Source organism: Saccostrea echinata, unplaced genomic scaffold (genome assembly GCF_033153115.1).
Source record: "Saccostrea echinata isolate AGI-Se365-2 ecotype Australia unplaced genomic scaffold, CSIRO_AGI_Sech_v1 ptg000032l, whole genome shotgun sequence".
Lineage (NCBI taxonomy): Eukaryota > Metazoa > Mollusca > Bivalvia > Ostreida > Ostreidae > Saccostrea > Saccostrea echinata.
Window position 1 is genome coordinate 6,457,803 of NW_026889781.1, and position 14,008 is coordinate 6,471,810.

The following is a 14,008-nucleotide window of genomic DNA, read 5'->3' on the forward strand; positions in this document are numbered from 1 at the left end:
CCCCCCCTGGAATTTGCAGAGTTATTAAAAGTATATAGTGAAGCAAATAAAAAAATGACTTTGGACCCTCCTCCCCCCTAGAAAACGTGGACCCCTTCATCACCACAACGAAATACGTGTTTTTCAAGTTTGGGAAATGGATTACACCTTTTTTTTTTTGATTGTCAAGAAATTTTTGGGTTAAAACTTTTTTTTCTTTGACTGGGATGGAGCCCCCCTCCCCCTCCCCCCCCCCCCCGGGAAAAAATTCCTGAATCCGCGCCTGTACAGTTTGTTTTAAGCATTTTGCAACAACAAAAAAAAAAAAAAAAAAAAAAAAAAAACGGGTTTGCATTTTTTTAAAAAGATCGATTTGCAGCGTATAAAACCTCAGGTCGTTTGTGTATAAGGGTTATCTGTGTGTTCATTTTTCAAGTCATGCTACATAGTTGCTATTTTCTCAACACTAATGGTCTTGCAATTATGCTTTTGTGAAAGAAATTACTGAACCCTCGAGTACTTAAGCCTCTGACATATTCGTCTCCTCAAGGTCTTCATGACATTAGTTCTAAAGGAATACACAATGAGGTAGGCAAGATAAATACCCATTGAAGTAGATTTAAAGTATTTTATTTATAAGTCTAATTACCTTGTTCACACCGTTCGCCTCTGTAACCTGGAGAACACTGAAGACAATTTCCTGATTCTATGTGACAGTATTCTTTGCAGTTTATGGGGCATGTCTTTGAACAATCAGATCCGTAATGTCTAGGACTTGAGCAACCTTAGAATTACAAATAATAATAAAATTAAATATACTTTTGATTGATATATACCCACGCTATTATTTTTTTTTTGTTTAAGTCAACATAATATGTCACTCACCGTATACCTCGACCTCACAAAGTTCAGTAAAAGCATACAGAGAGTGTCCAGTTGTGTAACTGTTCTTTGCAGGTCTTTCATTATAGTAGATGACAAATTGTCCATGTACAGGACAGGTTATGTTGGCGACTGCTGGTATTGTGGCATTGGTGTAGTTTCTGTCATGAAAACATAAATGGCCATCTTGCATGCGTGTTGTGTTTGAAATGTACACGTAGAATCCCCTAAATCTTCCCGTATATTGATTTGATGAATCTAAAAATATAAATTTGAAGCTGACCAATACATATTAACTCGGTTTATCGTGTCAATTCACTTAATAGGCTATTAATTATTAAGTTTGCTACTTAATATCTATATTGGGTTGATCAAGCTTACAAACGATATATTTCAGTTACTCATTTACTCATTTAGTTACTCATTTATACAAACCTAATAAGTGTTTTATTTGCTCGAAGACTGCAGTGTGAAAGACATACATTATAAACAAGAATATATGATCAAAATGCTGAATTCAAGCTAGTATTATTAAGGTCTTCCTTTGCAAGAGAAGATCTGCTGATTGTGTTGGTTAAGATTATTCTTAACATTCTTTTTAGGGTCTTTCGTCTTTAGCGGAAGACCCTTCTATTATTCTATTGTTTCTTCTTTTCACTTATATATCAGGGATGGGGTAGCTGTAATCGATTACAGTTTGCATTGTAATTATGAGTAATCAGTAATCATCTGTTTTTCTGATTACAAGTAATTGTAATTTAATCGATTAATCTGAAAAGTCTTGTAATCATGATTTCTTTTTGAGTACTTTATGATTACAATGATTAAAAAAAGTGCGTAAAATCATGGTCTTTGATGATATTCAGTGAATATATTTCAGTGTGCAACTTTGTTTATATGCTATATATATAGCTATATCTTTTTTTATTGCCTTCAGAAATGTTTATAACAAGGTCCATTGATTATGCAGAGAGTGAATCCTCTCATGCTAGCTATATTCAATAGTCATTTCAAAATACTTTAGCAGCTTAGCAATTTGCCTTGTGTGGCTATATATATATATATATATATATATATATATATATATATATATATATATATATATATATATATATATATATATATATATATATATGAAAGAGAGAGAGAGAGAGAGAGAGAGAGGGAATTTCTTTTTCAATGTAAATCTTTAAAATATGCAAGTGAATTTTTTTTTATCAAATGTACTTTTGTGATGTGTATGTGAAAAATCGCAACTTTGATTAAAAAAAATAAATAATAATAATAAAACACAGGTGTATTTAAGCTGGGTCAACTTGAGTAATAACAATAGTGAACTTTCAATGCTGTGTTAATTCTAGTTAAAAAAAAAAAAAAAAAAAAAAAAAAAAAAAAAAAAAAAAACTAACAATTGGCAGTTTAATTGAAAGGTTCATTGCTTATATCAATATGGTCAATCACATATATAACTATTCTCTACTGAATCCTTTTATTTCTAACTATAATTATGTCCAATTTGTTTGATACTTTGGTTTGTTTTTTTTCCCTCAACAATAATGCAGATATTTACTTGTATAAAAGACAGAAATAAGATGATCATATAAGCCATCTCGAGCATCTATAGATGGACATGTAACCAAACTTTGTCCAAACTCTACTTTTAAAATGTAAATGCGTTTGGGTAGGCCAAGTTTGCCAGTCGACGCATGTCCTGTCCAAGTTCTGGTAATGTATCTGTAGCTTTTGCCTTCTTTCCCTCAACTGAGCCCTATATAATTCTGTCTGATTGGACGGCAAAAATCTCTCTTCAAATGCTTTACGTAAGAGTCTGTAGTTGCATCTGTCTACCGCTGGTAGATTTCCAAGCACACTCTGTGCTTGACCTCTCAAAGCAACGGCAAAGTACATCCCCCTCTCAGCCAGAGTCCATCTGTTCAGTTCTGCACAGACATCAAAGTGAGACTTAAAATCAGCCCATGACGAACTTCCATCAAATTTATCTGGTTTCACTATGGCGTTTTTCCGTTTGTCTGCCTGTGTGATATTCTCAGGGCGGCGTGTTGTAATGTTTGTCTCATTCAACAAAGGGAAACCGTGTCTGGACCTATCTGGCTCGCCGTTATCACTTCTTCTTAAATCGCTAAGATTGTCAGGCCTAGTATACATGTTTGGTAGGGTGCTCGTCCTAACAGTTTTTGGTCTTGCGCCCTCACTCGTGTAATCTTGGTCATCAATGGTAGTCCGCCTACTTTCAGGCAGTCCTGAATCTCTGGCGACTGTCCTTGCTTGACCTTTATTAATACTAGCCTGAATCCTACTTATTTCCTGCTCTAAGGCAGTCATCTCAGCATTCATTACACTCTCAGACATATCAATAATTTTCAAAAATAAATTACTCGTCAAAAATCAACAAAGACAAAAAGATAACATATATAAACTTTAATGATTGAATGCAACCCCAAATTCCGACGCTGCCACCATATTTTTGTAACGTATTTACATTAAACACAGGGGTCGTACCTGGTCAATTCCAGGGTTTGGAGTGTTCAACAATAACTGATTAAAAACTGATTGGTATGATTTAAGTGGATTGCCGAAATATACAAATATGTCCTAACCTTATCTAGGTAAAATAATAATCAAATGGTAAATCAATATAACAATCGGAGGCAAGCAATGGTAGTCCTACCCTAACACTAATTAAAATAGAGCCCAGTCGCCCTCAGACTACCCCATATACTGTAGGTTGCCTTATTCAGGACGGACAGTATATGTGATAGCCCTTCAACCACTACACTCACTGTAGGATGCCTTATTCAGGACGGACAATGAGTATAGCAGCCTGGACGACGGACTGGTCAGCCAATGCAGAAGAACTAACTTTATGGCTAGCCTCTTTACTGGAGGACAACCTCTTCGTGGCAGGCCTTATATCTGGTTTGTCAAACCTCAAATGGCCTTCCAAATTCACTCTCAAACTGTAACACAGGCGAGGAATTAATAACCGTAACTACTACACTTACACTCGTCTTCACCGTTCGGCTTGGTCTTCACAATAACAACAGACGACTGAGAAGTTTCGGTATATATACCCTACTAATGTCACGTGATGTCAACAGTGACTAACTGAGAAATCTGCATGGTCGTGCCTTAAAATTCCGTAATCATTACATATATATATATATATATATATATATATATATATATATATATATATATATATATATATATATATATATATATATATATATATATATATATATATATATAGATTTATTTTATTTTTTTTTTATTCTTAACAAATTTTGTGCAGAAGATTTCTCGGAGATTGCTCGTTCAATGTCCTTCAAATTTTCAGATTTGATGTGTTTTTATCTGAAGTTGATTCCGGCAGTTCCGTTTTTGGAAAATCACTTCCGTCAGAAATTATCTACCTTTTATCAAATTTTAGATGACTCGCGGGGATGGTAAGGAAGCACTTAATTCATTTCTCGGGAATTTAGACTTTTTTGGAAAATGCAATTTTCATAAATTATCAAAGCCACCGATATTTATCATTGTATATATACGTCAGAATATTTAATGACAAGAAGTACACTACCACGATGGTATCACGTGACTACTATCAGTAGCGTAGTGAGATATTGACAGAGGAAAGACCGACCAGGATTAGCGAACAACAGATTATCTGCCTTAAGATGTTAAACTGATGAAAATAAAGCAGCCATAGCGGGTTAACAAACTTTAATTCTTAATAAATCAGTTACAATATTAACGTTATTTACTTCTAAACCCCCGTGTACGTATCTGTTTACATGCCATTTTGACCAAATCAATCTATTTTTGATGCATTTTTTATGTGCAAAATCGTCGCAAGAATTCTTTAAACATTGATTATTTGGATGGAATATCTTTAAAAGTTTATGTCAACAGATTGTCCTTCACGACATAATCTGAAACATTTCTAAATAGGACAATCAAGCAACCTTCTGAAAGAAGAAGAAAATGGCAAAGACACTCAAAAGTTTCAGGATTCGCCTACGTAATTAACAGTCATTTAAGATGCAACAATTTTCCAATAAGCCAAGGAGCTCAAAAACCTGATTCATTCCAGCATTGCTATGCACTAGGCTTTTTCTAACTTGAGTTCTCAAGATTTTTATTTAGAAGGTCGAATCCCAGCTTAATTTATTGCGTTCGGGAAAATGATGTTTAGTCCCAACTAATTATTAATTACAGGTCAGTGAGTAGCAATTTTATTTGGGTGGGGACAAAACATTTTTAATTGGGGTGGGGACAAAAAAAATATCAGACGGAATGAATAAGAGGGTACACACATAAAGTTGCTTTGTCTTCTATAGTATGCTATATTATTGCTATATTATACCTCTGTGAATTTTTTTCTATATAAAAATATGACTAATAAACCTGCTATATTTTTCTACACAGCCTCTACTGTCAAATTGTTTTTGTGCTATTTGCCCATGGTGAAATAATTATCGAACGATTCGATTTCCCTCGCTTTTCATTTCGGAACTTTTCTGGGTTTATCCGATCGTGACATGACACAAGTAAAGAATAAAGCGCCTCGGGAAATACTGTAAACCAACTTTTATTCGCGTGCGAGAAATTTTCGCGAGGTTCGCGAGAGCCTCGTCATCGCGAATATTTCTCGCCGCGGAACGGTCCTTAAAGTCTCTCTTTCGATTAACAACAGATCAAAAAAGACTTGATCGCGAAAATTAATCGTCGCGAACTAGTTTACCCTCGGTAAATCGCGAAATAAAGTCGTCGCGAATAAAAGTTGGTTTACAGTAGGTGCTGCCTTGGGGGACAATAAACTTGCTATGTCCTCATAGCCAGTAAATAGGTGTATAATATATCGGCATAATTATTGGGGAGGGGGGATGCATGCCCCCTACCACCCTCTCAGTTCTTAAGAGAAATGTTTATGCATGTAAAATGACGCGATTAAATTTAACACCGATTAGAAGATTACACTGATCTATACCGAAATGTTTGATTGATTACAAGATGTCATGATAAAAATATCTTGCATATAGAATGCAAGATGAATTGTTGAAGGGGGTTTCCTCACTGATTTTTAGATTTGCATACTGGACTCATTAATTTTTTAAAAAATCAGATATAATTTTCCTGTTGTTTGCTCTATTTTTCCATATCAAACTCCGGTAAGAAATTCTTGACAAAATAGAATAAAATACACTTTGATCCTATATTTCAAGTTTTCTAAATATTGAACATTTCATATATAAAATTTCCCAATGCTAGGGCTTAAAATTTCTCTTTTTAGGTTATTTAATATAATTTTTGAAATCTGAAATGCAATATTATGAGAAACTATCAGAAAAAAAGTATTATATGTAAGAAAAATCAGTTTACAGGGGACCAGATATTCGGATTATCAAAAAAAAAAAAAAAAAAAAATAAAAAAAAAATAGAAAAAAATAAAATGTATTGCATACAAGTTTGTTGGCTGCCAAAGTCTCAAAAAACTCCTCCTGAAAGAGAATTTTGAAGAAATCTATAGGCTGTGAGATTCTATCAGTGTCAAGCAAAATTCCATTTCTTCGGTTAGGTCTGTGAAAGTTTGGAAACCTACCGATAAGAATTACAAAGCGCGGGATATTTAAAATGATTTAATATTGTCCACTTTGTCGTTTTTGACAGTGTGTTGGAAAGTCGGCTAAAGTCGAGAAAAAAAGAGGCCCGTGGTACGTGGGGAAGCCATTACCCCCCCCCCCCCATTTTTTTCACAGAATTGTCTTTGACTGTTGGTTTGAAATGCAAATTTTGATTTGGATGCTGTTTGCCCCCTCCCTCCACCCCCCTCCCACCACCACCTAACACACAAACACAAACACACATTTTTTGTTACTGTACGGTCAAACACAGGCCTTCCAGCTTTTGAAGGAAAAAAAATGTACCGAAAAGGTAGAGGAGGCTTACTCCCCTCCCTCACCCTCACTTCCCTCCCCACAAAATAGGATTTTAGAGATTGGATAGTTTACTTTCTTTTTTTGGCTTGTCATTTTTTTCAGGAGGTTGGTCCCCTTTAAAGAGCATTATTACCGGCCACCAAAAATTATTATTGATTATCTTTTATCGTATCCTTTAAGAGAATGCTTTTATATGCTACATTCATTTATATAAACATGCACATGTATTATCAAGTATAACATTTTCGTATCAATGCAACTTCTATATTGCACCGAGACCTTAACGTGGTCGGAAACCCACGATTGCTCTTACTAGGATTTACAAGTTGTCTAAAATGCCTCGCCATATCCATGTATAGCATGTTTAGCATTAAAAATAATTACTAATATAGTTACAATGAATTCTACCATACCCTATAAAAATAATTAGAATCTTATATAATTGGGTTATTAGAGTTGAATTTATTATTGTTAATACAACATAAAGCGTTTTAAAAATTAATAAAAGGTCCAGGATCAGAGGCGGATCCAGGTCATTTTTCCAGCTAGAGGGGGAGTCTTGGGGGGTGGGGGGCTAAATGTGGATGTTTGCCTTAATAATGCTTACATATAGCTACTACATCCATACGAGGAAGGTTTCGAAGGACATTCGAAAATCTTTTGCTGATCGCACATGTCATGAGCACATACTGTCAGTAGTGAATAATTAGATATTTAATGTTTAAATTAATATCACGACCTTCAGTGGGAGTTGTTAAACTTTTATACGCAACCATTAAGCATTTTGTTCTGGAGTCGCGGACTTTTACGTCATGAGCTCGAATCCAATGCTGTTATTGGAATGAATGTGATCTGAAAGACTGATCCCAGGAGCAAGAAACAGTATAGGTTTAAGTCAGAATTTACATTGTGACGTTCTAGAATTCTTTTGAAGAAAACAGAAGATAAAAACTGATAAACCCAGGTCCCATGCTGTCACGATAAAGATCCCTCACTGCTCTGCTCAATGGCAGCATGACCGTAGGAACCGTGGGGGGGGGGGCACGGGGGGGGGGGGCGTGCCCCCCCCCCAATAATTTTGCCGATATATAGATTACTATATTAAAAAAAAGCTACTATATGCCTGTGCCCCCTCAATAAATACGTCTGATGACCTTTTTTTGCTTGTCAAGAAATTTTTGGTAGTTGATAGTGCCCCCTCAACTGAAAATGTATGGCTGTGCCCCCCCCCCCCCCCAAACTGAAATTGCTTCCTACGGGCCTGGGCAGTATATGCTGAGTGCAGGTCTTAATGTGCTTTTTTTTCCAGCGACAGACAGTGGTGTTCCATTATCAGTAAAAAAAAATCTCGAAGAGACGTAAGAGCAAGCAATTATTCCTCTGCAAGTAAGCTTCAAGTCTTTAAATACTTTGCTGATGTTACAGGTGTTACAAAGCGCTATAAATGGTAAAAATTTAGCGACCTTCACCTCGTTTCAAGGGCGGCATTTTGAGTATCGCAGCTTGTGGCCTTGGGGTTAATCAGCGACCTGCAGAATTTTTTTTCTGAATTTAAACATTAAAAATAATTCAAAATCAGCAAGAATACGATATATTAAGGTGTAAATTATGAAAGTATACCCCCATAAGCAAATTTCTAAAGCAGGGTCTGGGTCACCAAGCCTGAAATAGGCAAACTTCCATGGTGAGGGGGTCTGATACCCTAACTCCCTCACGCCACTGGATCCGCTCTTGCAGGATTTTTTTCTTTCTGATCAGTATTCAGAATTTTAAAAGGATGTTGCCTTGTATAAAATTTACATATTCACATGTAAGAGCAATAAAAATTATTCCTTACGTAATTGTAATTATCTATCTTGGCACAGTCATTGATAAAAGAAAGGAAAACGAGAGTTTCCATGATCCGCACAGGACGTAAATCTATCAATCACTAGCGACTCTAGAGCAAACAGAGCGGGATTTAGAGCAAACACTGCCCCACGAGGACGACGATATAACTTCTGAGTGAGAGAAGAGAGGGTGTTCATTTTAACATGTGCATGCATTTCCTGTGACAAAACATCTCTAAATATACTGTGATTTTTAACCTCATTACCCTGACCTTAAAGTCTGACCTAATTTACACTGTGATAACTTTTAAATGAGAGAAGATTATCTTTTATATTCGATGTGCATTACATGTTTCAAGACCTTTCCGAATGTACATATACTCTGGATTTTGACCTTAAGTTTAGACCACAGTCTTTTTGAAATTTACCCAGGTAAGCAACTGCATCCCAACCACTAAGACACTAAAAGCGGGGAACACCTATTCTTTGAACTTGCTTGATTCAAAATCTATTTTTATACGTGTATAAGCATTCAATACATCAAAGTTGTCAATGTTTAGCATTCCACTGGCTATAAATAAATAAATAAATAAATTTATTAAAAATAAAAAAAAAATGGTAGGAACGTAGGTTAATGAAAAAAAGTGGATGAAAGGTCATTTCAACAAGTTCAACGTCACTGGTAGAGAAACTGTAATACATGTAATCATTAATTTGCTGCCCATCACATTCAAATGGTGAAAAATTGAAAGTAAATACTTCAAACAAAGATTGTTTATAACGTGAGAATGTGTCATGACCTTGACCTAAGGTCTTTTTGTCAAGTACAAGTTAACTTCCACAAAAATACAACTCCTGTCCAAGCCATATCTTTTCCTGAAAAAAAAAAAAAAAAATAGGAATCCATGCTTGACAGTTACAAATTTAGGCTGTATTATGACTTTCGCCTAGTCATTTGGTAGGTTCAAGGTTTTCAACATCTCCCAGCCCTGGCGCAAGACCTACTCCTTGCTTTGCAACAAGCTTTGCTCTTATTTTAATTTTTTTTCTGTCTACTTTGAACAAATTTAGACGTACAAATGTTGCAGACAACAAACCTGATGACATTTGTGAAATGGGCCGCTATTCTTGGTTAAAAAATATTACCATTATTGAATTATATGGAAATAGCTAGAGAATGTGTTCGCCATTTAATCGGGTATATTCTCACCTGCAGGACATAGAAATACGGCAAGTTAAAAAACAGTGAAAGCGTGACATTTTAGTCCAAGGGAAAATAAAATCCTACATGTTAACTTGAAGAACGATATTCTGATTTGAAAGATTGAAAAGTTGGAAGATTGTAAAGTTGGAAGATTGAAAAGTAAGAGAATGATAAAACAACTAAACATTATATTTTAAATCTTAGTAAGAAATTTCGTGTTTTTGACAGTAACATTAAATCTTTTTAATGATAATCAGCAAAACATGCATCAAGATTCCCATCAAATAATAAAAACGAAGACAATTTTCTTGCTCATAGATCTTTCCTAACGAGAACGGGACTTATAGCTAGGATAAGGATCTATAAAGGAGATGGGCGAACATAGCGTGCAGAAAGCCTATAGCTTCAGAAATATAAAAATCATGTTCAGTTTGTGAATTTAATATTTAAAGTAAAGTTCTCATTATTGAAATTTATGAAATTGTGATAAACAAAACTTTTCTGAGGAAAAATTTATTCTTTTATTAAAAAAATTAATGTGGTATTCGTGGGATTCGAACCCTAACAATAAAAATTCTGAGTATCATTTTCTTTCGAGACTAGCACGCTAACCACTAAACTACACAAGTCCTGACGAACAGTGACATTTAAATCATGTTTGTGTTATGACCCTTGACTTAATGGACTTCAAGTATTTCTCGAAAAGATGCGAATGTTATGTCATAAAAGTATATTTTTAAGGTATAGTGGGTCATTGCTCCATATTTTTGGTAACCAAAACATGTATATTTTTTATGCAAACTTTGAGAATTAAATTTCAAAAAGGTGGAGCGAAGACCCACTCATATCGAAAAATAGTGTTATAGTATGCGAAAATGACTCTTTTTGCACTCTTTAGTGTGTGTCTAATATTTCACAGGCAAATAATTTCAATCTTTGAGGGATTTTTGCAAATTGTAGAGATTTTACATAAAGTATATTTTAATGTTAGACGAAATATCAAGGAAAATTTTGATATAATTGAAATTTAATTTTTCAACTTCATGTTTGTCACACTTTAGGCTTATCGCTCATCATGTTCACCCATCTCTTTACCAATTAAAGTACATGTGACAGGAATTTTGCAAAAGTCCAAGTAACAAAGGAACACAAGTGATGAAACCGACATTATTGACTTTTTTAACATGTTTCATAGCACGACCATATCATTGTTAAGTTTTCTTCTTATTTCCATACCTTATTTTATATATATATAAAAAAAAAAAAAAAAAAAAAAAAAAAAAAAAAAACTCTTAAAAATATTTTTACTGAATCAGGATGGGTTTTTAAGTTTTTTTTTCATCTACTGCTAAATATTACTAGATCCATACTTTTAGATTTATCATCGTATTTCCATTTTTATGGAGTGATGTAATTGTTCTAGGTACCAAACCTTTAATTATTCTTTGGATATTTTAAAATAGGTTGTATATACTAATATAATGCAATGTTGAAAAGGGTTTATAACATAGTTGTAAGTCAAGGAAAGTAAAATGCGGATTTGTTTAAAATCTATTTTTACACGAAATAGCTGTTAAAATTATGAAAATAACAGTGAAAACGAAGAAAAAATCCATGTTATAGGGGAAAAAAAATATTTTGGCTTATGGAAGAACTGCAAGATGAAGAATTCTACTTTTATATTCATGAAGGAAATATCTGATAATTTTCTGCACTGTGAACAGATTGAATATAAATCTATCAAAGCACGTCACATTATCAAGGAATTCTACTAGAATATCGTTTGCCCGAATTACATGATAAAAATGGTATTAAAACAGCAATTACATATGTACATCGCAATTGTAAAATCTAAAATTACACATTTTTGCTTCGAATGTCTTATTATTATGCAATTGAACTAAAGCAGATTAAACTGATGCCTTAGTAGTGAGTTTATATGTTTATTCATTTATGAGTATTTAAGGATTCGAGAATATAAGCAGAATAAAAGATATCGCTATTTATCCAATGTTTACCCCTTTATCCCGTGGATATGACTCATTGGATATTTTTTTCATAACCCACAGTTAAGTGCAGTTGTGACGTCACAATGGTTTTTGCGTTAGCATGATGAAGTAAAATAAAGTGGAGTCCTATATAAAACAGTGTTAAACATTGGTTGTGAAGTATTAAACATGGGATAAAAAGAATCTCCCATGATTTGTAGTTGGATATGACTTTGTGTGTTTTTTATCCCCTCGCCAAGGCTCGGGGATAAAAAAAACACACAACTCGTTGGATAAAAAGAGATAAAAGAGATATTGTGACGTTATTTTTTTTTCTTTTCTTAAATAAAAAGAAATACCCTCTGACATTGGTGTCACTGTGCCTTTAAAATTCGAGATTTCTTATATAATTATTTGAAAGAATTAAGGTTCACTGATACTATAATAAGAGAAATAACTCTTAATGACATACATAACTATCATTCATAAATATCTTTTCAAGTTGAAATGACTTTTTTGTCCAATTTTGCACCGCAAAGTATACTATAATTGTCGTTTTTACTGCCTTAATGTAGTAAGGTCTTGAATCATCATTTATTATTAATTCAACTATCCCAGCTTCCTTAATTGTTTACACAGCTAATCCAAACTGTAATGTATTTATATACATACCCCAAACCTGATTGTCCGTCCGGTAGTAGATCACTATGTTATGTATGCTTCGAATGTCTGTGAGGTTAACCCACCAGGTGGCATTGGTCTTTTTATCAGTTGATACACTACACTCCCCCCCGGTATATGATAGGTCTGTTCTCAATCCGTCAACAGCTTTATTAGGACCGGATTGTTTGACGTCATGTGATGAACTCTGCCAAGTGGGCTCCAGAAAAGCCAGATTTTCTAAAGAAATGGAAAAAGTTCTTTACATACAAGACAAATATTGCGTTGAGAATAGTTTGCTTGCATGTGAAACTGGAGTACCATTCGTCATTTTTTTTGTCACTACATGTTTTAACTGTAGTACTTGAATTAAGTTACAATACAAACATTTCTTTTCAAATAATTCTTGTTTTCATATAAAAAAAAATGTTGACCGAAAATTAATTTGCACAAAATTGAACTCAACACCAAGTGTACTAGGCAATTATAAAACAGACACAAATGCTCACATACAGCAGATAATACAACTTCGACCAGTTTTTCGTTGAAGTATCGCTAAATAGATATAAGCACCTTCCGCATCCAATTCATTTAAATTATCGGTTATCCAAGTTATCGGTTTTGGCACTTTATAATATTTATTTTGTATTTCAGGTTGTAGTTACATGAAACATGACTCTCTGTTTATCTAACCTGACTTGAAAAAAGTAAGAGTGAAATAAGTGGGAACCAGATCCGCACTTGAATAAGAGAGACGCATAGATACTGTATACAGTGTTTATTTTCACCTCCTGTTATTTTCACACTTTCAGAATTGAGCTCCGATTAAAATTCGGCTTGACAGAGTTGTGTTAAAGAGATCATATTGTTCTTTGAGACATTACAGCCGTAATAATTGCCTATTTATATAAAATACCATGCAATTTATAGGGTCATCCAAACATTAAAAATATGATTTAAAATGATTAACTTTCAGAGAGAAGCGTCTTAAATTTGCATGTTAGTGGCTCACAGTAAGTGGTGGACGACAAAGATCCCATAAGGAGGACAGGTCTAAATTTGCAGTGTCCAACCGGCAATAAGAAATATCTTCATATAACTGAAACATTCGCGAGGAGATCTAGAGCAAGCATTGACGCAATTACAAAGCTGTAAAGCGGATGTCAAATAGGAATGAAAATCAATAGAACAAATATGTGAAGAAAAAAAAAGATTGATTGATAATTCATATTTGTTATTTAAAAAACCTTAATATACTTAATCATAGCAACCCGATTGGAGGATATACTTGAATCTTATTTTACCAACGAGCAGAGTGTCTGGCTACTATATGCTTTTTTCAGGCCTTGCAAGCTATACACAGTCCTTTGCTTTGTATGTGTATTTAAAATTTTAATGACAGAATTATCCAAACAAAATATTTGATATGGCATATCTTTATTTTATTACCATATTTGATATGTTATACCTCTTTAAGATATGCATTTCTTGTTTAATTGTCACAGA

The 14,008-nt window shown here is 34.0% G+C and overlaps 1 long non-coding RNA gene across 1 annotated transcript; it reads right to left on the reverse strand.

The window, feature by feature from the left end:
* Nucleotides 1-631: 631 nt before the first annotated feature.
* Nucleotides 632-12,628, reverse strand: LOC133198012 (uncharacterized). The gene is made up of 3 exons (XR_009722486.1): nt 12,515-12,628; nt 865-1,119; nt 632-763 (listed from the first exon to the last, which is right to left on the reverse strand). It is a non-coding gene; the product is annotated as an uncharacterized LOC133198012 (long non-coding RNA).
* Nucleotides 12,629-14,008: the final 1,380 nt, after the last annotated feature.